Source organism: Pristis pectinata, chromosome 12 (assembly GCF_009764475.1).
Source record: "Pristis pectinata isolate sPriPec2 chromosome 12, sPriPec2.1.pri, whole genome shotgun sequence".
Taxonomy (NCBI): domain Eukaryota; kingdom Metazoa; phylum Chordata; class Chondrichthyes; order Rhinopristiformes; family Pristidae; genus Pristis; species Pristis pectinata.
In genome coordinates, this window is record NC_067416.1 from 50,710,611 (window position 1) to 50,735,232 (window position 24,622).

The 24,622-nt window shown below is 51.1% G+C and overlaps 1 pseudogene; it reads right to left on the bottom strand.

The window, feature by feature from the left end:
- LOC127576629 (zinc finger protein 585A-like) overlaps positions 1–22,081 on the bottom strand; it is a 49,438-nt pseudogene extending 27,357 nt beyond the window's left edge.
- Positions 22,082–24,622: the final 2,541 nt, after the last annotated feature.

Sequence of the window (24,622 nt, forward strand, 5' to 3'; positions counted from 1 at the left end):
CTAGCCGCATGGGCACACCGTAAGAGCGGTCACCTGGGGGCTGACGGTATGCGGCGCTGGGCAGAACAGTTCTGGGTCACCCTCACAGTGGATCAGTGTAAGACCACTGTCGTAAACTGCCCCATCTTCCAGTAGGTAAAACCACAAGGCTGGCTGGCGGGGCCACCGGGTCACATTTGCCGCAGCACGGGAGCAGGTCACGTGTGGCCAGTAGATTAGATCGGACCACTCCCATGCCACAATAAAAAGCAATACGCCCTGATGATGGTGGACACATACTCGGGTGTCCTGGTGCTGGTGCCCTGTGAGAGGGCCGACCAGAACAGCACCATCAAAGGATTGCAGTACCTCTGCTCCATCTATGGAGTCCTACGGGAGGTACAATCCGATCAGGGCTCACACTTCGCGGGGGCCAAGGTACAAAACTGGGTGGCGGAGGCAGGGATCTCGTGGCAGTTTCATATCCCCTACCATCTCCAGGCATTGGGCTTGATAGAAAGAATGAACGGCCCGCTGAAAGAAACGATATGCATGCTGACGCTCTCCCGCACACTGCAGGGGTGGTTGGACATGCTGCAGCAGGCCGTCGATCAGCTCAACACACGGCCCACTGGCCAAGGGGGGGGGGGGTCCCCATTATCCCGCCGTCTGGCTCACTCCCCACCACCCGACTTGCGAGACCCCGAACCCCCCCGAGACCTCCGGGAGGGTCTGGGTCCAACAGCCACAAGGTCCCCCTCAGAAGGGAGAAGTCATTGCGCGCAGTCCCGGGGACACCTGTTGGGTTGCAATCCCGGGTCGAACTAACCTATCCTGCCTTCATACCCAACACCTGACCCGCCGAGAATGAGTTTGTTCCTCAACTCCCCCACCCCCTACAGGATGCTGGCACTACTCCAGTCACTCCTTCTGCTCACTGCGATGATCAGCATCGGAACGCCTGCTAACACCTTCCTCCGCATCGCGTACGAATTTGTCAACACCAAAAACCAATCAGACTGCTGGATTTGCATCTGAACCCCAGCACATGCCGGTGAAGCTCTACCACTTACAGCGATCCCCCTCGATGATCTCCAAATGAACTGCTCACACAGACTTTTTGTGCCTGTCGGGTTCAGTATATCGGTTTGGGGGGGGGGGGGGAGCCCGATGATAGTCCCCCACCACTCCCCTCACCATTACAGAACTTTCCTTCCAGTGATTCCCGATGAGGTGGGTGTTTCAGGAGCTGGTAGCTCCCTTCCTACAATTTGACCTCCACCCGAGTCCCGACCTTCAGAGTCATCCTGCAGCCACTGAGTAAGCCGAGAGAATGCTGGTGCAGACTCCAGAACGACCACGGTTCCACCTTTTCAGTCGGCCATGGTGATTGCGAGCGAAACTGGTGCCCAGGGACCACCGCTGGTGGCGTCGCTAAGCTGGGAGCTCCCTGGACTTTGAACAGGACCCACCGGATTTGTGGCCACCATGCCTACCCATGAGCTGGAACGGTTCCTGTTTTCCAGCCTTTGTGGTTCCCTATATCCACGCCCTTGATGACATCGGGGAGCACCCAGCATACAGCGGCTACCGGGACAAAAGAGCCATCACGGAGGTGGAGAGGTTCTGGATGATAGCCTTTGCCATGTATGGCACGGCCCAACTATCCCATGAAGTCCTCCAGATGACCAGCGTGCTCCAGACGGTGGCTGATGAAACGAAAATGTCACTGCAACGTACCAAGGATGCCCTGACGAGGATGGCAGCGGAGCTGGCTGCCGTCAGGCTGGAAGCCCTGCAGAATCGGATGGCCCTGGACTACCTACTCGCTGCGGACTGTGGCACCTGTGCGGTGATTGGCAAGGAGTGCTGTACCTTTATCCCCGATGACCCCAGCAACATCACCAACCTGGCTGCTCACATTCAGGACTCTGTGGCTAAAATTCAAAAAGCAAGAGACCAGCTCTTCCAGCATGACATCTCATGGGGAAACTGGTGGCCATTTGGGTCACTGGGGGGGGATGGTGGGCAACTATCGTCCACTGGGCCACCGACCTCGTTCTAATTGTTATAGCTATCGGTATTTTGTGCTGTGCTTGTCAGATTATTAGATCCACTTCTGCCTTCCATTGGTATCGCATACTGACGCGTATTTTTAGCTCAGTTATAGCTATTCCCATGATTGACGTGTGATGTAACTTTCGAGGGGTGGAATGTAGTCTGAAAGGTCATGGCTGTCACGTGACACTAGAGCACTGGTCGAAAGCGACACCACTGTCAATCAAGTTCTGGCTCCACCCACTCATTAGTACACACGCTTGACCACTGGTTCCTGTACACACCTTTTCTACCCGGCCATGACCTGTTGGACCTTTTGAATTACCTGATCTGGCTCCACCCAGCTCCCCAGCACTGTAAAAAATGCCACGTGTGTGTGGTTCTCTCTCTTTTTTGATTGCCGCAGGAGTTGAAACCACGCCGAAGGGACCACTGGTAAGAGTGTGCGCTTCCACAGGGGTTTAGGAGCGTCCTGAGCAGACTCCCGGTAGCGTAGAGCCGATGCTTGTCCAGGCTTCGTATTGCCATTTCAGGCATCGTATTGTGTTTTCCCTGATCATTTGTAACCAGTATACTGCGTGTGCGTGTGCGTGTGTTTTTCACCCCGTTGTGACTTTCCCCACATTTTGCGATCACCCGTGTGCGTGTGCAAGTGTACATCCGTTCCCGTTTGTCTTTGTGATCAAATCATTTTAAAAAAAACTCCATAGACTGTGTCCAGAGTCCTCTACTTCGAGACCCCAGAGAACCTCTTCTCACAACAGGAGGGGGTCACGAAGGAATTTTAAAGGGGATTTGAGGGGAAAGGTTTCTTTTTACACCTGACAGATGTATATAAAATTATGAGAGACAGATAGGGCCATTAGAGTGTTTATTCCTGGGTGAAAATGTCAAATACTAGAGGTCGGGACACAAGATTCTGCAAATTACAACAGGATCCAGATCAGAGACACAAGAAATTCTGCAGCTGCTGGAATCTGGAGCAACACACAAGTGCTGGAGGAACTCAGCAGGTCAGGCAGCATCTATGGAGGGAAATAAACAGTCGACGTTTCAGGCCGAGACCCTTCAGCAGGACTGGTAAGGAAGAGGGCAGAAGCCGGAATAAGAAAGGTGGGGGGGGGGGGGGGTGTGGGGGGAGGGGGAGGAGCACACGCAGACAGGGGAGAGGTGAGTTCAGATGAGAGGGGGAAGGTAGGTGGGTGGGGGTGGTCTTAGGTTTAAGGTGAGAGGGGGCTTTTTGCCCTGGAGCGTAGAAGGTTGAGGTGTGACTTTACTCATGAGGGGCAGAGATAAGCTGGATGTCATTTTCCCAGGGTAGGGGAGTGTAAAACTAGAGGGCATAGGTTTAAGGTGAGAGGGGAAAGATTTAATGGGCAGGTTTTTCCACACAGGGTGGTGGGTCTGTGGAGAGGGAGTTTAAAGGAGATTCGCGAGACAGGTTTTCTTTTTTACACACAGAGAGTTGGTATTGGTTTACTGTTATTGTCACGTGTACCAAGATACAGTGAAAAGCTTTTGATTTGTGTGCCCTCCAGACAGATCATTCCGTGTGTTATTAAATCGAGGTAGTAAAAAGAAAACCGAATGGTAGGTGCCTGGAACGCACTGCTGGGGGAGCTGCTGGAAGCAGGAACAGAGGCACGTGAATGGGAGGGGGAACGGGCCACGTGGGGGCAGAGGGGATCGGCTAGATTGTCACGGTGGGCGCAGACGTGATAGGTGGGAGGTCCTGATCCTGTGCTGTGGTCTTGTGTGTACACAGAGCGGGGCTGATACCTGGAACTTGTTGCTGGAGAAGGAGGAATCAGATACAATTAGTATGTTTAAGAGGCTTTCAGACAGGTTTTAGGAGGAAAACGGACTTAATTCGGATTGGTGGAGATGGGCAAGAGGTTGGGAATGATACGGTGGGCCAAACCATGTACAACTGTGCTGTCCGACTCGATCCCGACCTCGGGCGCTGTGTGTGTGGAGTTTGCACGTTCTCCCTGTGGGGTTTCCTCCGGGTGCTCCGGTCTCCTCCCACGTCCCAAAAGGTGTGAGTGTCAGTGGGGTAACTGGCCGCTGTAAATTGCGCCCCCCCCCCCCCCGAGCGTGTGGGTGAGTGGGAGAACCTGCGGGGAGAATAAACTGGGGATCAGTGTAGATGGGTGGTTGCTGGTCAGTGCAGAGGTGATGGGCTGAAGGGCCTGTATCCATCCTGTGTCTGTCCCTTCTCTCCCGGAGAAGCTGTGTGACAGGCTGGCAGGGAGGGGAGCAGAGAGTGGGGCGGGACCACCCTGTGTGTGTGGAGGGTCCCACACCAGCCCCCCCCAACCCCCCACCAACTGCCCTGATGTAGTCCTGAGCCGTGAGTGTCCCCGCCCCACTGCAGGGAGGTGGGGGGGTGGGAGGGTGATGTGAAACAGGTTCGAGGTCTCAGAGGACAAGGACTCTGAACACAGTCTTAGAGATAAATGATTTACAAAAGACAAATGCGGGGGAAGGAGTAACGGGAATAACACACACACACACACACACACACACAGTTTATAGCGAGCGTGGGGAAATCACAACAGGTAAAACACACACACACACACACACACAACGAACTAGATACAGACAATCAAGGAAAAACAATATGACCTGATCTGGCATCTCAGGAGGGATGCAAACCTCCAGAAGGCACCCCTTTGACTCCCCTTAGCCTTGGGGAACCCCAACCTCTGGAGGAGGGAGACCACGTGGTGCCTCATTTTCTCACCACGGGGGTCTAACTGCTCGGCCCAGTCCACTGGTTTACCGTGGTCCGCCAGCATACTGGCCAAGCTCCCGAATCCCTCGCTCTCGTCGGTCCACCCGGGAATCCTATCCTTGGTGCCTGCACTGGCTTTCTTGCCCTTGTTCCGGAACATCTCGCCCCATGTCTGTGTTCAGCCAAGACCTTTGAGACCCTGCTCGCAGCACCAAATGTTGTGAAACAGGTTCGAAGGCTCAAAGGACAAGGCCTCTGAACACAGTCTTAGAGATAAATGATTTATTTACAAAAGACAAACGTGGGGAAAGGGGTAACAGTGATACATACACACACGCACAGTTTATTGTGAGCGTGGGAAAATCACAACGGGTAAAATACACACACAATGAACTAGAAACAGACAATCAAGGAAAAACAATATGATACCCGCCACCCCTTGACTCAGTGCAGGCACGGCTCTCTGCTACCAGGGATACCAACTAAAATGCTCCCACCCCTTTTAAACAGCGCACACTTCACCAACGATTTCTCCAGCGCCGTTTCACAGTGCTTGGCCTGGAGCGAAACAGAGTCATCCCTCGGGGACCCTGCTTTGTGTGACCATCATACAACAGGTGAAGGCCCTTTGGCCCCTCCCACCTACCCCACCAATCAGCAAGATCACGGCTGACGGTGACCGGACACCATTTCCCTCCTGTCCGACATCCCTTTAACATCGTGAGTTTCCCACTGAGGTCGATAACCTCCCATTTCCCCACATTTTACTCCATCTGCCGTGTTCTTGCCCGTCCCTTCAGCTTGTCCGTATCCAGTCTCTTTACATCCTCCTCAAGCCCAGCGCATTCAAACAGAACAGGTTTATTTATAATTGACCCAGAATACAAACGTACCTCCAACTACAGGGGGAAACCAGGGTCTGAACCTGGATGCGATCAACAGCACCAGTAACCACAGAATCAACGCCTGAAGTCACTTGTGAACTCACTGGTGTCTCAGCAGCTGCAGGGTTTAAATGCCCCACGTACGTACTGCATATTTAAACTTTCTCTTCAGTGTGAGCTCGTCGGTGTCTCAGGAGGCTGTCTGACCGAGCGAATGTCTTCCTGCACACGGGGCAGGTGAACGGCCTCTCGCCGGTGTGAACCAGCTGGTGCGTCAGCAGGTCATTTGAGCGCGTGAATCCCTTCCCGCACTCGGAGCAGGTGAACGGCCTTTCCCCAGTGTGAATTCGCTTGTGCGTCACAAGGTCCGACGAGCGAGTGAATCCCTTCCCGCACTCGGAGCAGGTGAACGGCCTCTCCCCGGTGTGACCTCGCAGGTGAGTCCGCAGGCTGGACGACTGCGTGAATCTCTTCTCACACTTGGAGCAGGTGAACGGCCTCTCCCCGGTGTGAATCCGCTTGTGTGTCACAAGGTCGGACGAGCGAGTGAATCCCTTCCCACACTCGGAGCAGGTGAACGGCCTCTCCCCGGTGTGAACTCGCTGGTGTATCAGCAGTTTGGATGGGCGGTTGAACCCCTTCCCGCACTCGGAGCAGGTGAACAGCAGGCTCTCTCCAGTGTGAACGCGTTGATGCGCCAGCAGGTTGGCTGTCCGAGTAAATCCCTTCCCGCACTCAAAGCAGGTGAAGGGTTTCTCTCCAGTGTGAACTCGCAGGTGGGTCCGCAGGCTGGAGGACTGAGTGAACCCTTTCCCGCACTCGGAGCAGGTGAACAGTTTCTCCCTGGTGTGAACCCGCTGGTGAATCAGTAGGTGGGACGACTGAGTGAAACCCTTCCCGCACTGACGACAGATGAACGGCCGCTCCCCGGTGTGGACCCGCTGGTGAGCCAGCAGTTCGGATGACTGAGTGAATCCCTTCCCACACTCGGAGCAGATGAACGGCCTCTCCCCGGTGTGGACCCGCTGGTGGATCAGCAGGTTGGATGAGCGAGTGAATCCCTTCCCGCACTCGGAGCAGGTGAACGGCCTCTCCCCGGTGTGGACCCGCTGGTGCATCAGAAGGTCGGACGAGCGAGTGTATCCCTTCCCGCACTCGGAGCAGGTGAACGGCCTCTCCCCGGTGTGAATTTTCCAATGTATCAGCAGGTTGGATGAGCAGCTGAACCCCTTCCCGCACTCGGAGCAGATGAACAGCAGGCTCTCCCCGGTGTGAACACGCTGATGCGCCAGCAGTTTGGACGAGCAACTGAACCCCCTCCCACACTTGGAGCAGGTGAAGGGTTTTTCCCTGGTGTGGACTCGCAGGTGGGTCTGCAGGCTGGATGAGCAACTGAACCCCTTCCCGCACTCGGAGCAGGTGAACGGCTTCTCCCCAGTGTGGATTCGCTGGTGCGTCAGAAAGGCAGACGATCGAGTGAATCCCTTCCCGCACTCGGAGCAGGTGAACGGCCTCTCCCCGGTGTGAACCTGCTGATGCGTCAGAAGGTCGGACGAGCAACTGAACCCTTTCCCGCAGTTGGAGCAGGTGAAGGTTTTCTCCCCAGTGTGAAATCGCAGGTGGGTCCGCAGGCTGGACGATCGAGTGAACCCCTCCCCGCACTCGGAGCAGGTGAAGGGTTTCTCCCCAGTGTGAACTCGCAGGTGCGTCAGGAGGTGGGACGACTGTGTGAACCCCTTCCCGCAGGCAGAGCAGATGAACGGCCTCTCCCCGGTGTGGACCCGCTGGTGCCGGTGCAGGCTGAAAGAATTTGTGAACCCCTTCCCGCAATGAGAACAGGTGAACGGCCTCTCCCCAGGGTGTATTTGCTGGCGTTTCATCAGGTCACTAGATCGCTTGGAGTCCGTTCCGTGATCTGATGTGTCGGGAGGTGGGCTGACTGAATGAATCCCCTTCCACTGTGACAGCAGGGGAACGGCCTCTCCCCAGTGTGAGCTCGCTGGTATCTCATCAGGTCCGCTGACTGAGTGAATCCCTGAGGCAAGGTGATGATATTTCCCCCCGCGAACTCACTGGTCAGTCAGTGAAAAAGATGACAGGGTGAATTAATTTGCTTAAACAGGTGAAAAACATCTGAATGTTATCGGGGCAACAGATCACTTGAAGTTTCTCTCAGTCAGAACAATGAAGTGGTTTCACTGGTGCAAGGATGTTGTGGACACATTCCCAGTCACGTATCAGGTGAAGTCACCTTCCCCCAGATGTGTCGCACAGGTTCCCAGTTGCAATGAGCGTTTCTTTCCCAACCTGCGCTGAAGTGATCGCTGCCCACCCCTTCAGAGGCTTGCAGAAAAATCACGTGGCTTCTCTGTGACTTGGTTCCTGATCACATACGTACTTTCTCAGTTCCTCGCTGTACGTAGATATCTTTATTGGTCACATGGACATTGAAACACACAGTGAAATGCATCCTTTGCGTTGAGTGTTCTGGGGGGCAGCCCAACAAGTGTCGGCATGTTTCCGGCACCAACATAGCACGCCTGCAACTTCCTAACCCATACGTCTTTGGAATGTGGGAGGAATCCGGAGCACCCAGAGGAAACCCACGCAGACACAGGGAGAAAACATACAAACTCCTTACAGACAGTGGGCGGAATTGAACCCGGGTCGCTGGCGCTGTAAAGCGTTACGCTAACCACTACACCACCGTGCCTGCAGCTCTGCCACTGTATGTGCTCCGCAACAGCCCTTCGTGGGAGTCTCACTGCCTGTGGTCTGAAGTCAAACGGACAAGCGTCTCTCCTTCCATCTTCAAAGGCCGATGATATCAGGTGCTGGTGAACTGGGCGGGGCTGCAGACCCGCTGTGCTATCACGCCCGAGATTCCCATTCACAATTCCTCCACCTTGGATAAAAGATACAAAAATCATCAATAAGTACAGGGCAGTAACTGAGAACATCATTTTAATCTCTCGGTCAGTCGTGACTCAGTTGGCAGCTCTCCTGCCTCTGAGTCAGACGTCAGGGGCTTGCGTCCAACTCCAGAGACTTGAGTAGAAGACTTGGCAGAGTGGTCAATGGGCTCACACTCAGATCAAAGGTCACGAGATGAAGGGTTAGAAATCCCTTGTCACACAAACCTTTGGAATTCTCTGCCCGTGGTAGCAACGGAGGCCAAGTCATCGAATATATTCGATCGTGATATCGATAGACTTTTGTACTGTACGGGAGCCAAGGAAGTGAACTTCTACACAGTGAGGTCCTACGTGAAAAACCAGTGAGATAACGAGCAAGTGATCTGTGGATCATCAGGGAGAAATTATTGGTCGGGCGCAAACTCCCTGGTTCTTCTTCCGGACATTGCCCCAGAAGTGCCGTGCTCCATCGATGAGCACCAGGACACGTGTTTAAGTTGGTGCAGTGAGATCTGACCACTCTACCTCTGCTCCACCGGCAAGAGTGAGACACACCAGACCACAGCTGACTCAATATTATAGCAGGAAAGTAAGAAGGTGATGCTAAACCTTTAGGAATCACTGATTGGGTCTCAGCCGGTCCATTCGGAGGGACATGGAGGGGCCGTTGAGATTTTACCACAACTGTAATGCCATGGGGACTCCAGCGACGGGAGAGCGGAGAGTGCCGGAAAATAACGAGCGAGGTTTTTTTTTTCTCTTTCTAGCGTTCGGGACAGCGGCGAGTGACTGCACAGGCGCGTGACGTCACCCGGAAGCGCGCGGGCGATTTAAAAAGCAGACCACCATATCCAGCAGGCAGTGTCGGAGCGGGCAGCGGAGTGAGAGGGAGCAGAGTGGGTTCGGCTTTGGCTCAACGGGCTTCGGCGAGAGCGGGAAAGAGGCGAGATTATAGAGAGAGGGTAAGTTATTAGTTTAGTTTAGTTGTTGAGCTCAGTGATATTCAGCAGTATGCATCAGGGATTAGTGTTGTGTTTGGAGTGTCAGATGTGGGGCCCCTGGGAGACGACCAGACTCCCTGATAACTACATCTGTGCAAAGTGCACCAAGATGCGGCTCCTCAAGGAACGGATTGAGAGTCTGGAGCAGCAGCTGGATGACCTTCGGTTGGTTAGGGAGAGCGAGCAGGAGATAGACAGGAGTTATAAAGAATATGTAGACAGCACCTCAGTGGCGGTCCCCCTCAAAAACCGATATCTCATTTTAGATTCGGTTGGAGAGGATGACTTCATAGAGGAAGACCTCAGCAGCCAGGACCTTGGCACCGTGTCTGGTACTGTGGTCCAGCAGAGGAAGAGACATGCAGTGGTTATTGGGGATTCGATAGTAAGGGGTACGGATAGCAGATTCTGCGATAGCGATAATGAGTCTCGGATGGTGTGTTGCCTCCCTGGTGCCAGGGTACGGGATATCACAGACCGTGTCGAGAATATTCTGAGAGGGGAGGGTGAGCAGCCAGAAATCTTGGTACATGTAGGTACCAATGATGTAAGTAGAAAAAGAGAAGAGGTCCTGAAGGAGGAATACAAGGCATTAGGGAGAAGGTTGAAAAGTAGGACCTCAAGGGTAGTAATCTCAGGACTACTACCCATGCCGCGTATCAATGACAGGAAGAATAGAATGCTCTGGCAGTTAAATGCGTGGCTGAGTGACTGGTGCAAGGGGCAGGGCTTCAGATTCTCGGACACCTGGGACCTTTTTTGGGGGAGGCAAGACCTATTTGCTAAGGATGGGTTGCACCTAAACTCCAAAGGGTCCAATATCCTGGCGGGAATGTTTAATTTAGGTGTAGGGGAGGGTTTAAACTGATCTGGCAGGGGGATGGTAACCAGGATGCTAGGTTACAAGATGCTAAGGTGAGGGAGAAAGTGTATAGAAACGAATCCATTGAGGATGGCAAGAAGGACAGGCAGGTGATAAGTCAGGATAATTTACTGAATAATAGAAGTACAACAAATCAGGATGTTAGGATACAGAATGTTAGGATCGGGGATGAGGATGTTAGGATACCGAATGTTAGGATAGGGGATGAGGTCTACACGAACATGTCTAAGATAGTAGGTAGCGAAGATAGTAAGAAGGATGGACAGGTAGAAAGTCAGGATAATCTGCTGAACAATAGAAGTACAATAAAATCAATAGCAGATACCAGTCTAAACGTACTATATTTAAATGCACGTAGCATCAGGAATAAAGTAGATGACCTAGTGGCACAACTACAGGTTAATAAATATGACATCGTTGCAATCACTGAGTCATGGCTTCATGATGGATGTGATTGGGAACTGAATGTCAAGGGGTATACAGTGTATAGGAAGGATAGGCGGGTAGGCAGAGGGGGAGGTGTGGCCATGATGGTTAGTAGCGATATGAAATCAATAGAAAGGAAGGACATTGGGTCAGAGGAGGTGGAATCCTTATGGGTGGAGCTAAGAAATAGCAAGGGTAAAAGGACAATAGTAGCAGTCATATATAGGCCCCCTAACAGCAGTCAGGAAGTGGACCATAAGTTGCAGATTGAGATAGAAAAAGCGTGCCAGAGTGACAATGTGAAGATAATTATGGGGGATTTTAACATGAAGGTGGACTGGGAAATCCAGCAGGGCGGTAGTACTCAGGAGAGTGAGTTTGTGGAATGTCTAAGGGATGTTTTTCTGGAGCAACTTATTGAGGAGCCCACCAGGGGATCGGCTGTTTTGGATTGGGTGCTGTGTAGTGAACCCGAGGTGATTAGGGAACTAAAGGTAAAGGAACCACTGGGAACAAGTGATCACAATATGATTGAGTTTAGTTTCAAGTTTGAGAAGGAGAAGCTGATAACTGGTGTATCGATATTTCAGTGGAATAAGGGAAATTACAAAGGTATGAGAGAAGAGATGCCCCAAATTGATTGGAGGAGTAAGTTAGCTGGAGGGACGGCAGAGGAGAAATGGAAGAAATTTCTACAGGAAATAAGGAAAATGCAGGACAGATATATTCCAAGAAAAAAGGTTTTGAATGGAAAAAAGGCACAGATGTGGATAACGAGGGAGGTGAAGGATAAAATAAAAGCAAAAGGAGCGGCGTACAAAGTAGCAAAAATTAGTGGGAAAACAGAAGATTGGAAAGTTTTTAAAAATCTGCAGAGAGAAACTAAGAAGGTCATTAGGAAAGCAAAGATGAGTTATGAAAGGAAGCTGGCGGACAACATTCGGAAGGATTCTAAGAGTTTTTTTTAAATACATAAGGAATAAAAGAGAGACACGGGTTGACATAGGACCAATTGATAACGGTGCAGGAGGTATTATAATGGACGATAGTGAGATGGCAAGGGAATTGAATGAATATTTTGCATCGGTCTTCACCGTGGAGGACATAAGCAATGTGCCGGTTAGTCAGGAGTCTCACGAATTGGAACTGAGTTCAGTTGAGATTAATAGGGAGAAGGTGCTAGGAAAACTAAAGGGGCTTAAGACTGATAAGTCTCCCGGACCGGATGAGGTGCATCCCCGGGTTCTGAAGGAGGTGGCTGTAGAGATGGCGGAGGCATTGGCGATTATTTTTCAGGAATCGATAGATTCTGGCATGGTTCCGGAGGACTGGAGGGTAGCGAATGTAGTTCCGTTGTATAAGAAAGGTGGGAGGCAGCACAAAGGCAATTACAGACCTATTAGTCTGACGTCAGTGGTGGGAAAATTATTGGAATCGATCCTCAAGGAGGAGGTTACCGAATACCTAGAGGCTCAAGGCAAGATTGGACCTAGTCAACATGGTTTTGTGAAGGGGAGGTCCTGTCTGACCAACCTATTGGAGTTTTTTGAAGAAATCACAGGTAGGGTGGATAAGGGAGAGGCGGTAGACGTTGTGTATTTAGACTTTCAAAAGGCCTTCGATAAGGTGCCTCACAAGAGACTGATTAATAAGATGAGAGGTCATGGAATTATGGGTAGGATAGCAGAATGGGTGGAGCATTGGCTGGTTGGCAGGAAGCAAAGAGTGGAAATAAACGGATCTCGTTCTGGTTGGTTACCGGTTACTAGTGGTGGGTCGGTGTTGGGGCCGCTCCTTTTTACCTTGTACATCAATGATTTGGATGATGGAATAAATGGTTGTGTGGCTAAGTTTGCGGATGACACCAAGATAGGTGGAGGAGTAGGGAGCATAGAGGAAATAGAAAGGATGCAGAGGGACCTAGACAGTTTAGGAGAATGGGCAAGGAAATGGCAGATGAGATTCAATGTTGAGAAATGTGCAGTTGTACACTTTGGAAGCAGAAATAAGCGGGTAGATTATTATCTAGAAGGAGAGAAGATTGATAGTATGGTAGTACAAAGGGACTTGGGGGTACTCGTACAAGATACCTTAAAAGTTAACCACCAGGTTGGATCGGTGGTTAAGAAAGCGAATGCTATGTTGGCATTCATCTCGAGAGGTATAGTGTATAAAAGTAAGGAAGTGTTGATGAGGCTCTATGGGGCACTAGTGAGGCCTCATTTGGAATACTGTGTGCAGTTTTGGGCCCCACATCTTAGGAAGGATGTGCTGACGTCAGAGAGGGTTCAGAGGAGATTTACGGGAATGATTCTGGGAATGAAAGGGCTTACGTATGATGAGCGTTTGTCGGCTCTTGGACTGTACTCACTGGAGTACAGAAGGATGAGAGGGGACCTCGTAGCGACATTTAAAATGTTGACAGGAAAGGATAGAGTAGATGTGGCTAGGCTGTTTCCCTTGGTGGGCAAGTCCAGGACCAGAGGGCACAATCTTAGAATTAGAGGGTACAGTTTCAAGACAGAGATGAGGAGAAATTTCTTTACCCAGAGGGTGGTGAAATTGTGGAACTCCTTGCCACGCACAGCAGTGGAGGCCAGATCAGTGGGGGTGTTCAAGGAGGAGATAGACAGATATCTAAATAGTCAGGGTATCAAGGGATATGGGGATAAGGCTGGAAAATGGGATTAGAATATTTTTTTTTTCCCCACCCCATTTCTTTTTCCCTTTTCCTTGGGGCAGACTCGATGGGCCGAATGGCCTGCTTCTGCTCCCTTGTCTTGTGATCTTGTGAATTATCTGGAGTGACTGGGGCAGCCAGTGAGGTTCACCAATGAGCAGAGACTGGAGAGAGATGTTCAAACCGACGAGCTGTTTCTACAGAGGAGATCGGGACAAGTGGCAGTGTGATACTCAGCCCTTTCCATTTCAAAGTCACGGCTGACCTCTCCCCTCGGTGCCTCTTCCCTGCACCAGCCCCATTTCTTTCGGTTCCCTTAATACGGAACACAGAACAATAAAGCACAGGAACAGGCCCTTCAGCCCACGACGTCCGTGCCGGCCACGATACCATTCCAAACTAATCCCACCTGCCTGCACGTGATTGGTATCCCTCCATTCCCTGCCTTTCATTGTCTGTCTGAATGCCTCTTCAAGACTGCTGGCACTACCTGCTTCACCATTTCCCCTGGCAACAAGTTCCAGGCATCTTGAAATCCATTGATCCTTGTCTTAAATGTACTCAGACTGGACCTCCAGGGCTCTCTCGGGTGGACTCCTACCACATGGAGATAACACTCGTCTGCAGAAGCTGTTTCACCAGGACCCTTTATAATCGCAGCGAGGTGTCTTTATTCTTCCATTCAAATTCTTTTGCAACACGTTCTGTCATCTTAACTGCTTGTTGCACCTGTACATTCACTTTCAGTGACTCGTTGTCAAGGACTCCCAGCTCCGTCTGAAGAAAACACACTTTCTAATCCCTGGCCATTTAAGAAGTAATCCACTCCTCTATTTCACAAGATCAGAAGACAAAGGAGCAGAAGTAGGCAATTCGGCCCATCGAGTCTGCTCCATGAGCTAAACTAATACAATTCCTATCTAGCCCGTTTCCGGCCTTATCCCCATATTCCTTAACTAATTAGATACCTATCAATCTTCTCCTTAAACCCCTCCAATGATCTATCCTCCACTGCTGTACCTGGCAAAGAATTCCATAATTTCACTACCCTCTGGCTAAAGAAATTTCTCCTCATTTCTGTTTTAAACCAGTACCCTCCAATTCTAAGATTGTGCCCTCTAGTCCTGGACTCACCCACCAGGGGAAACAGCTTAACCACATCTACTCTATCCAGTCCTTTCAATATTCTAAATGTTTCTATGAGGTCCCCTCTCATTCTTCTGTACTCCAATGAATACAGTCCAAGAGCCGACAAACCCTCATCATATGTAAGCCCTTTCATTCCAGGAATCATCCTCGTAAATCTCCTCTGAACCCTCTCCAACATCAGTACATCCTTCCTAAGATACGGGGCCCAAAACTGCACACAGTATTCCAAATGAGGCCTCACTAGTGCCCCGTACAGCCTCATAAACACTTCCTTACTTTTATACCTTATACCTCTCAAAATGAATGCTAACATAGCATTCACTTTCTTTACCGTTGATCCGACCTGGTGGTTAACCTTTAAGGCATCCTGCAAGAGTACCCCCAAGTCCCTTTACACGTCTGTACTTTGAATTTTCTCCCCATCTAGATAATAATCTGCCCCTTTATTTCTTTTTCCAAAGTGTACAACCGCACATTTCTCAACATTGAATCTCATCTGCCATTTCCTTGCCCATTCTCCTAAACTATCTAGGTCTCTCTGCAACCTTCCTGTTTCTTCAATACTCCCTACTCCTCCACCTATCTTGGTGTCATCTGCAAACTTAGCCACAAAACCATTTACTCCATCATCCAAATCATTAACGTACACTGTAAAAAGAAGTGGCCCCAACACCGACCCCTGCGGAACACCACTGGTAACCGCAGCCAACCAGAACAGGATCCCTTTATTCCCACCCTTGGCTTTCTGCCTATCAGCCAATGCTCCATCCATTCCAATATCCGACCTGTAATTCCATGAGCTCTCATCTTACTAATCAGTCTCTTGTGCGGCACCTTGTCGAAGGCCTTTTGAAAGTCTAAACACACAACATCCACAGCCTCTCCGTTATCCACCCGACCTGAGATTTCCTCAAAAAACTCCAATAGGTTGGTCAGGCAGGATCTTCCCTTCACGAAACCATGTTGGCTTGGGCCTATCTTGCCTTGTACCTCTAGGTATTCCATAACCTCATCCCCGAGGATCGATTCCAATCACTTTCCCACCACTGACGTCAGACTGATAGGTCTATAATTCCCTTTATGCTGCCTCCCACCCTTCTTATAGAGAGGAACTACATTTGCAACCTTCCAGTCCTCCAGAACTATGCCGGAGTCTATCGATTCCTGGAAAATTATCACCAATGCCTCAGCAATCTCTAAAACCACCTCCTTCAGAACCCAGGGGTGCACCTCATCCGGTCCGGGAGACTTAGCTGTCTTTAGTCCATTTAGCTTTCCTAGCACCTTCTCTCTAGTAATCTCAACTGAACTCAGTTCCATCCCTTGACACCCCTGACTATCCGGTATATTGCTGATGTCCTCCACAGTGAAGACCGATGCAAAATACTCATTTAGTTCCTCTGCCATCTCTTTATCCTCCATTATAATCTCTCCCGCATTGTTTTCGATTGGTCCTATATCAACCCGTGTCTCTCTTTTACTCTTCATATATTTAAAAAAAAACTCCTGGTATCTTTTTAAATGTTATCTGCCAACTTCCTTTCATAATTCATCTTTTCTTTCCTAATGACCTTCTTAGGTTCTTTCTGTAAGTTTTTAAAAGTTTCCCAATCTTCTGTTTTCCCACTAATTCTTGCTTCCTTGTATGCCCTCCCTTTTGCTTGTATTTTAGCCTTCATCTCTCTCGTTATCCACATTTGTGCCATTTTTCCATTCATAACCTTTTTTCTTGGAATATATCGATCCTGCATTTTCCTTATTTCTTGGAGAAATTCCATCCATTTCTGCTCTGCCGTCCCTCCAAATAGCTTACTCTTCCAATCAATTTGGGCCAGTTCCTCTCTCATGCCACTGTAATTTACTCTGTTCCACTGAAATATCGATACATCTGATATCAGCTTCAAATTTTCAAATTTGAAACTGAACTCAATCATATTATGATTGCTAGTTCCTAATGGTTCCTTTACCTTTAGTTCCCCAATCACCTCCGGTTCGTTACACAGCACCCAATCCAAAACAGCCGATCCCCTGGTGGGCTCATCAACACGTTGCTCCAAAAAGCCATCCCGTAGACACTCCACAAACTCACTCTCCTGAGATCCACTGCCTTCCTGGCTTTCCCAATCCACCTTCATGTTAAAATCCCTCATAATTATCTTGACGTTGTCTCTCTGACATGCTTTTTCTATTTCTAGCTGTAACTTATAGTCCACATCCCGGCTGCTGTTAGGGGGCCTATATATCACTGCTATTATTGTCCTTTTACCCTTGCTATTTCTTAGCTCCACCCATAGGGATTCCACTTCTTCTGACCCAATGTCCCTTCTTTCTATTGATTGTTTATCATTACTAACCATCAGGGGCACCCCCTCTGCCTACCTTTCTTATAACACTGCATACCTCTGGACATTTAGTTCCCACTCACAGCCTTCCTAAGCCATGACTTGGTGATTACCACAATGTCATATTTATTAATCTGTACCTGTGCCACTAGGTCATCCACCTTATTTCTAATGCTACGTGCGTTTAAATATAGTACATTTAGACCAGTATCTACTGCCGATTTTGCTGTATTTCTATTGTTCAGCAAATTATCCTGACTTTTCACCTGCCTGTCCTTCTTGCCATCTTCACTACACACTGTCTTGGACTTGCTCCTATATACCTCTTCCTCTATCCTAACATCCTGGTTTCCTTCCCCCTGCCAGATTAGTTTAAACCCTCCCCAACAGCGATATTAAACATTCCTGCCAGGATATTGGACCCCTTGGGAGTTCAGGTGTAACCCATCTTTTGTGAATAGGTCATACCTCTCCCAAAGAAGGCCCCAATGATCCAAAAATTTGAAGCCCTGCCCCCTGCACCAGCCACTCAGCCACGCATTCATCTGCCAGATCTTTCCATTCTTACTTCCATTAGCACGTGGCACAGGTAGTAATCCTGAGATTACTGCCCTGGAGGTCCTACTTCTCAACCTTCTTCCTAGCTCCTTGTAATCCTCCTTCAGGACCTCTTCTCTTTTTCTACCTCCGTCATTGGTACTTACATGTACCAAGACTTCTGGCTGATCACCCTCTCCCCTCAGAATATTCTGGACCTGCTCCGAGACATCCCGTACCCTGGCAAAACATATCCCTTGATGCTGCTTTCCACAGACACAAGCAAATTAAAAAGAATTTATCAGACCGACCACAATCAGTCGTCCACTAAGACCCCAATTTGTTCAAACTCAGACCTCTGTACCAGTCTTGAGTTCGATTTCAGACCACCCTCGTCAATCTTTGGATTGGATCCCGGATGAATCTCGTCAATCTGGGGAACGATCCCGGACGAACCCCCGATTTTGTTACGAACCAGCAACAAAAGAAACAAGAAGGCAACACACCATCCGGCTACTGTTGTCAGGTTCGCAGAATCTCTTATCTGTTCCCCTCACTATAGAATCCCCAAAGACCACTGCATTTCTCCCTGCCCGCTGGACCACAGCGCCAGGCACGGTGCCAAACTCCTGTTTGCCATGGTCTTCCTCTGTCAGGTCATCCTCTCCAACAGGATCTAAAATGAGATACCGATTTCCGAGGGGGACCGCCACAGAGGTACTCTCTACAAATTCTCTGTAACTTCTGTCTATCTCCTCCTCACTCTCCCTAATCAGCCGGAGGTCATCGAGCTGCAGCTCCAGGTCCCCAACACGATCCCCGAGGAGCTGCATCTCAATGTACTTTGTGCAGATGTAGTCGTCGAGGAGGCTGGTAGTCTCCCAGGGTCCCCAAGTCTGGCACTCCAAACATAACACTAATCCCATATGCATACTGCTATGGCACTGTCTAATGCTACTACAATATATAAACTGGTAACATACCCCCACTCTATAAATCCCGCCTCTTACCGCATTCTCGCCGAAGCCCGTTGAGCCAAAGCCCAACCACTCTGCTCCCTCTCACTCCGCTGCCCGCTCCGAACGCTGCCCGCTGGATATGGCTGTCTTCTTTTTAAACTGCTTGCGCACGCTACCGAGTGACGTCACACACCTGCGCAGCCACTCCCCGCTATCCTTGAACGCTAAGGAAAAAAAAAACAATTAATCGCTTCGTTAGTCTATTTATTCCCCCAAACTGGATGAGCTCACTTTTCCTACGTTATATTTCATTCACCATATACTCACCCATGCACTTATCCTGTCTCTCTCTGCCCACAAAGCCTTTCTACATCCCCATCACTACACCCTGCTCTGTGCCTTCAGCACGTATGGATACACGACACTCGGTCCTAAATCACTGAGAATGGTTTGCGAACAGCTGGGGCCCCACCTCTAACCCTTGCAGCTCCTCAATAGTTATAGGAAAGTTGTTTCCGCTGGTAGCTGAGACGAGAACTCGGGGACATGGCCTCAAGATTCAGGGGAGCAGATTTAGGACAGAGATGAGGAGAAACTGCTTTTCCCAGAGAGTAGTGAATCTGTGGAATTCTCTGCCCAGGGAAGCAGTGTAGGCTGCCTCATTAAATATATTTAAGACAGTTAGAGACATTCTTGCATAGTGAGGGAATTAAGGGTTATGGGGAAAAGGCAGGTAGGTGGAGCGGAGTCCACGGCCAGATCAGCCGTGATCTTATTGAATGGCGGAGCAGGCTCAACGGGCCAGATGGCCGACTCCTGCTCCTATTTCTTACGTACAGCTTCCCAACCTAGAAATAACCCATTTATTCCTAATCTTCTGATCCATGTCTGTTATGCAATCCTCAGTTGACACCGGTGTACCACCTCCAATTCCTTGTGTTTTAAATTTGTTTGATAACCTTGTGCGGCACCTTTCAAAGCCCTTCTGAAACTGCAAGTACACTATCTCCACCCTTTTCTATTCTAGTTACAATACCAAACAAACTAAAAAAAATTGTCAACCTTCTTGTCATCAATCTATGTTAGAGACATAGAGGGATACAACACAGAAAAAGGCTCTTTTACTCAAGTCCATGCCAATCACATAAGTTAAATATATGTTAATCCTGTGTTATTCTCCCCACACTCTCATTCACTGCTCACCTACATACTAGGGGTAACTTACGGTGGTCAATTTACCTACCAAAGAAAAAAGATGATTAAAATTTACAATTCACAATTGTTCTTACATCATCTGTTATAATTAGCACCTAGATCAGAAGTTTTTCCCCTTTATTTACTGGGAGTGTAATGGAAGTCAGGAGAACACACACCAATCCTCATTGAGGGGTCAGCGGTGGGAAGAGTGAACATCTTCGAGTCCTTGGGCGTCAACATCTCAGAGGATCTATCCTGCGCCCAACACATTGATGCAATCACAAAGAAGGCACGCCAGTGGCTCTACTTCATCAGGAGTTTGTGGAGATTTGGGATGTCACCAAAGATGCTTGCAAATTTCTGCAGATGTACAGTGGAGAGCATTCTGACTGGCTGCATCACCGCCTGGTACAGAGGCTCCAATGCACAGGCTTGCAAGAGGCTGCAGAGGGCTGTAGACTCAGCCAGCTCCATCACGGGCACAACCCTCCCCGCCATCGAGGACACCTTCAAGACACGGTGCCTCAAGAAGGCGGCATCCATCACCGAGGACCCTCACCACCCAGGACATGCCCTCTTCTCGTTACCACAATTGGGGAGGAGGTACAGCAGCCTGAAGACCCACACTCAATGTTTCAGGAACAGCTTCTTCCCCTCCGCCATCAGATTTCTGAGCTGTCAATGAACCCATGAACACTACTTGACTGTTCCTTTTGTTTTGCACTATTTATTTATTTTGTAATTCATAGTAATTTTATGTCTTTGAACTATCCTGCTGCTGCAGAACAACTAATTTCACCACATACGTCAGCAATAATAAACCTGATTCTGTGACTCAGTTCCATTTCTTTTCCTGGTCTGTGTTCCAGCTCCAGCCGTTGCCTCTCCAGATTTGGGTATCGAGAGCTCGGCAGGGTCTGGGAAGCTCCACCACCAGTCATCCCTCCCAGCCCCCGACCCCCCACTCCCAGCCCACACCCCCCACCTCACCCCTCACCCCCATCGGCACCCACACACCCCCATCCACACCCGCCACCCCAATCCACACACCCCCACCCACATCCACATCCCACACCCCCATCCAAACCCCCCACCCTACACCCCATCCACACCCACCACCCCAATCCACACCACCCCACCCACACCCCATCCAAACCCCCCACCCCATCTACACAACCCCACCCCAATACACACCGACCACCCCATCCCCCACACCCCCATCCACACCCGACCCCACACCCCATCCACACACCCCCATCCACACCCCACACCCTGCACCCACATCCACACCCCACACCCTGCACCCACATCCAGACCCCACACCACACACACCCATCCACACCCCGCACCCCCATCCACACCCTGCACCCCGTAACCCCATCCACACCCCGTACCCCACACCCAGCACCCCCCTCCGCACCCGACACCCCGCACCCCCATCAGCACCCGACACCCCCATCCGCACCCCGTACCCGCAACCCCCAACCGCACCCCGCATCCCATCCTGCACCCCGCATCCCCAACCGCACACTCGCACCCTGCACCCCCCATCTGCACCTTGCACCCTGCACCCTCATCCACACCCCGCACCCCATCCGCACCCCGCAACCCCACCCCGCACCCCACACCCCGCACCACCCACCCCGCTACCACCCCACCGCAACCCGCACCCCCACCCGCAACCCGCACCCCCATCCACACCCCGCACCCTGCACCCCCATCCGCACCCCGCACCCCCATCCACACCCTGCACCCTGATCCACACCCCGCACCCTGCCATCCCCATCCTGCACCCCGCACCCCATCGCACCCTGCACCCTGATCCACACCCCGCACCCCGCACCCCCATCCGCACCCCGCCACCCCTGCACCCCCATCCACACCCCGCACCCTCATCCGCACCCCCGCACCCCTGCACCCTCAGCCACACCCCGCACCCTGCACCCCCATCCACACCCGCACCCCCATCCGCACCTTGCACCCTGCACCCCCATCCACACCCCGCACCCTGCACCCCCATCCTGCACCCCGCAACCCCACTCCGCACCCCGCACCCTCATCCGCACCCCGCACCCCCATCCTGCACCCCGCAACCCCACTCCGCACCCCCATCCGCACCTCCCTCCCCTTCTCCCCCCGGGCGGGCGGTGAGGGACCGGGGGGGGGGGGGTGGGGAGGGCTTGTCCGCGGTGTCGGTGGCGCCCGTACCGGTTCTCGGCCCCCCAACCGGGGGCTGCTCCTCGCTCCCGGCCTCGGCGTTGATTCAACCCGCGGCCCCGCCGCTCGGCTCCGACCCGCCGCTCAACTTCCGCTCGGAGCCGGACTGCGCCGCCGCTGACGTCACCTCCGAGGCCTGGCGCCTGCGCCCTGGGCTCCTGGGCGATCTCCCTGCTCGCAAACCTGCATTTGCACAGCGCCTGTCACCGCTGCTCGCTGCTGCGGTCTGTTAATGCAATAATGTCAGAACTATGTACTCACAGCGGGCCCTCACACACAGCAGTGTGAACAGGAAAGGATTTGCAATGGTCCCAACCGACATTTACTCCTCAAATCACCATTGCAAATCCTTTCCTGGTCAGGCTGCTGTGTGTGAGGGCTCGCTGTGAGCATATAGTTCTGACATTATTGCAACAACAGACCGCAGGAGCAACGAGCAGTGAGAGTAATGTCGGTTAGGACCTTGGGAATAATTCTCCCACAGTTGGTGGGGATCCACTCCAGAGAGCAGGCTCTCCCTCAAGCAGTGCGCCAATTTATCAATGCACCATTAACATTTAAGAGACTCTTAGACAGACACATGAATGATAGAAAAATAGGGAGCTATGTGGGAGGGAAGGGTTAGATAGATCTTAGAGCAGGATAAAATGTCGGCACAACATTGTGGGCCGAAGGGCCTGTACTGTGCTGTAGTGTTCTATGTTCATCACTAGAAGAGGAGGCTGGACCTCTCCTGGTCTCTGGAATTGCACTGAGTACTCTGAGAATGTTAGGGTCAAGGAGTTGCACAGCACAGAAACAGACCCTTTGGCCCATCTCGTTCGTGCCTGTCCACACTAATCCCATTTGCGCGCGTTAGCCTATATCCCGCTCCTCCTTTTCAAGTACCTGTCCAAATGCCTTTTAGCTGTTGTAATTGTATCTGCCTCCCCCCACTTGTTCCAGATAAACGTCACCCTCTGTGTGGAGAAAGTTGCCCCTCAGATCTCCTCTAAATTTCTCCCCTCTCACTGGTCAATAAGGTGAAGAAAAATGCTGAGAGATCCCAACAATATATTCAGAGCAAGAGGCTAACTAGGGAGAGAATGGATTAGAGTTGTCATCTATGTGAGGAGCCACAGGAGATGGGTGAGGTGTTAAATGAATATTCTTGATGGTATGTACTGTAGAGAAGGTTATGGAAGCTGGGGAATTTGAAGAGAACAGTGATGTCCTGACATGTGTCAACATGATGAAAGAGGAGGTTGGTGTTCTTGAGGCACAATAACAGTGGATAAATCCCTGGGGCCCAACCAAGTATATGTTGTGGGAAGCAAGTGAAGAAATTTCAGGGGCCCTGGCAGAGATTTTTATATCTTCCTCAGCCACAGGGGAGGTACCGGAAGACTGGAGGGTGGCTAATGTTGTGCCTTTGGTTAAAAAGAGCCACAAGGACAAGCCGGGGAACTCCAGGCCGGTGAGTCAAACGTCAGTGGTGGGAAAGTTTCTGCAGGGGGTTCTGAGGGACAGGATTTACCAGCATATGGAAAGGCAAGGACCGGTTAGGGACAGTCAGCACGGCCTTGTGTGTGGGGAAATGCTGTCTCATGGATTTGAGTTCTATGAAGAGGATTGACAAGGGCAGGGTGATAGACGTTGTCTACGTGGACCTTAAGCAAGGCTTTTGACAAGGTCCCACATGCTAGGCTAGTCTGGAAGGTTAGATCACATGGGATTCAAAGTGAGCTAACCAAACTGATACTAAATTGCCTTGATGGAAGGAGACGGGGGGGGGGGGGGGTGGTAGTGGAGGGGCGTGTTTTCAGACCGGAGGCCTGTGACCAGTGGTGTGCCGCAGGGATCAGTGCTGGGCCCACTCATGTTTGCCATCTACGTTCACGATTTGGGTAACGGTGGAGGTGCAGTGGTTGGTAAGTTTGCGGACGACACCAAAATTTCTAGTGTGGTGGACAATGAAGAAGGTCGTCTGAGATTACAACAGGATCCAGATCAGAGACACAAGAAATTCTGCAGATGCTGGAATCTGGAGCAACACACAAAAAGTGCTGGAGGAACTCAGCGGGTCAGGCAGCATCCGCGGAGGAAAATAAACAGTCGATGTTTCGGGCCAAGAACCTTCATCAGGACCGGAAGGGAAGAGGGTAGAAGCCGGAATAAGAAGGTGGGAGGAGGGGGAGGAGCACACGCAGGCAGTGGAGAGGTGAGTCCAGGTGAGAGGGGGAAGGTAGGTGGGTGGGGGAGGGGGAGAAGATGTCATAAGCTGAGAGGTGATGGGTAGAAGGGGCAAAGGGCTGAAGAGGGAGGAATCCGGTAGGAGAGGGCAGTGGACCATGGAATAAGGAAGGCAGAGGGAGGAGAAGATGGGGCAGGTCATCAAGGCTGGGAGGGAGTCACAGGAATAAGGGAAGACAAAGGAAGTCAGAGAAATCGATGTTGAGGTCATCAGGTTGGAGACTCCATGGTGGAATATGAGGTTTGTTCCTCCAACCTGCGCCTGGCCTCAATGTGGCAGTAGAGGAGGTAGTGGACAGACATGTCAGTGTGGGAGTGGGATGTGGAATTGAAGTGGGTGGCCATCGGGACGTCCTGGCCGTTGCAGTGGACGGAGCAAGGTGCTCGACGAAGCTGTCACCCAATCTGTGTTCGGGTCTCACCCAT